Genomic DNA, 2383 nt, shown 5'->3' with positions numbered 1-2383 from the left:
AAGGGAACTTCCTCAGTGTTCCACAGGCTTCTTTAGAAACAGTATCTTAGTTCACATATTTCAATCATGTGAACCCCAAGAGGTTAGAAATTAACTGTCTCACCACTATCTCTTCTCTTGTTTTCCTGGTCTGAGCTTTGTGATGTCTGAAATGAATGATGATGTCACAGATATGCTTCCAAGTCATTCTGAAAATATAAACGACACACAGAAACTAAACACAGTTCTGAAACGTGTGAAAGCCAATTATTGATAATATGTCCTGACAGAAATAAATTCAACATGAGAGGAAAAAGGACAATGAGGCAAACGATTCTGTCACTAATGATATATATATATATATGTGGTGATAATAAATTAAGCAAAGAATAACAGAAATACATCATATAGCAATGTTTAATCTATAAACCTTACCATCTCTGTACATTGTAAAAAAGCAACACCCTTATTTAGCCATGATGAACTGAAACCATTTATAAAAGGTTAATAATCATGTTGCCCTGAAATGTTTGTTTAGCCTAACCCTAACATCAGTGGATTTAAGACATTAATCTAACCTTTTTTTATTTAACTTTCCCTGTCAGGTTGGACTTACCCTTACCCTAACCTAACACTTGTTGGTTTAATAACATAATAAATGATCTATTAACCTTCTATAAATGGTTTAGATGTGATTTATAAATGAACACAGACATTAATAAACTATCTGTTAATCGTTAATAAATGTCTCTGGTTTTGATGGTTTTGTAAAGTGTAACCTAAGATTTTAATCGCACCTGAGCAGGGCTTCCCTCACTTACAGTTGCCTATAAACTGAAGAGGTGGACCACTTTAGCTTATTAAGGATGTGAAAAGCAAAGTTGTAGAAGGTTACTTTTCCTCAGCAAAATAAGGACCTTAGCTACCTGATGTCGTGGCATTCATATTTTTATATGAGAAACGGGAGAAAAGAATCAAGGTAAGTTTAATTTATCTCTTTTTTTTAAATATAGCCTACTGCAAATTATCTAAAGGAGCGAGGATACACTCCATTCTCTCCTACCAGATAGATTCATTAAACAAGCATGAAATCTTTGATTTTGTCTTCTTCTGAGTATGATCTGGTCAGGACATGTGAGGAGTTCTGTAAATTAAACCAAGTTTTCTTAAACAGATAAAGCAGCGCTGTGAGTTGTTTCCACTTGCTGCAAAGGATTTATTATTTCAAATTTCCTTGACAACAGAAGGTGAGTTTTTGTGAATGGATAATTTAATTTATATTAAATAATTTCAAATAAGACTATCGAATTTAAGCAACTAATTATTATTAACAGGGAGACTTTTAAGGCAAACCTTCCTGAGTTAAAGTAAAGCTTTTTTTAAAGTTAGCTCATAATTTTAAGGCAGATTTTGAACTTTAATATTTCATTTATTCCACTCTGACTATTATTACAATGTATGTAAGAGATAAAACTTGTTGATGGGGAAAAATATATGTATGTGAAAGAGGGAAAACATCAAAGTGAGAAGTAATATGTAAAATTTTCAGAGAGATTATGTAATGTGACTTGTATGGCAGCTCGTAATTAAAAACTGGTTTTGTGCTGCTGATTCAATAGCCTTGGGGTAATACAAACAAGGTTGTTTTTTTTGTCAGTATTTCAAGGTTAATTTAAGGTAAATTTTTTCTCATTTAGAATAAAACTATCATATCATTTAACATTTTGTGAAGCTCATTCAGCATATAAAGACTCAATTGATATTATGTCCTGAATACTTAGTAGAATAAACATCTTTATTTTGTATCAAATTTTTGTTTGAATAAATAATCAGTTGTATTTTTTTGTATTCTTACAGATAAGATGAAATGACAAGAGCTTAACTGTAAATTGATTTTGCTGTTCATTATTAAAACAACAGTGTTCGACAAACATGGCGCTGGTGTTGGTGTTTTGCAATTCAAATGTTGATATTTGTCCTCCATGCACAATTTCTTAAACAGGCAAAACATCCTCCTGACAGATTCCCATCAGCAGCAGATTAAAATGAGGTCTCTGTAAAAAGCAGGAAAGAGGATGTAAAACAGAGTAGTTGACATTCCCCTGTTGTGACTCTTTTCCTTATAAAAGCCTCTTTTTATGAAAAATTGAAAAAGAGGTAGATACAGTACAGTCAGCCCTAAAGCTGGGAAAGGCATGCTAATACTATTAACAGATGGGTTACGTCATTTTAACTTAAAAAAAACAAACAAAACAAAACATAAAGGCTCAACCATTAAACTCGTTCATATAACATTTGAAGTTGTTATTTATTTATTTAGTAGTTAAAAATATATTTAGAATCAAAGATGTACTTTTCTTTAGAATCAGAAAAAATGAGAACATCACTGCATTAATTCCGCTCC

Source organism: Cyprinodon variegatus, unplaced genomic scaffold (assembly GCF_000732505.1).
Source record: "Cyprinodon variegatus isolate N-32 unplaced genomic scaffold, C_variegatus-1.0 Scaffold54, whole genome shotgun sequence".
NCBI lineage: Eukaryota > Metazoa > Chordata > Actinopteri > Cyprinodontiformes > Cyprinodontidae > Cyprinodon > Cyprinodon variegatus.
The sequence above is the reverse complement of the archived record's forward strand: the minus strand, read 5'-3'. Positions refer to the sequence as shown.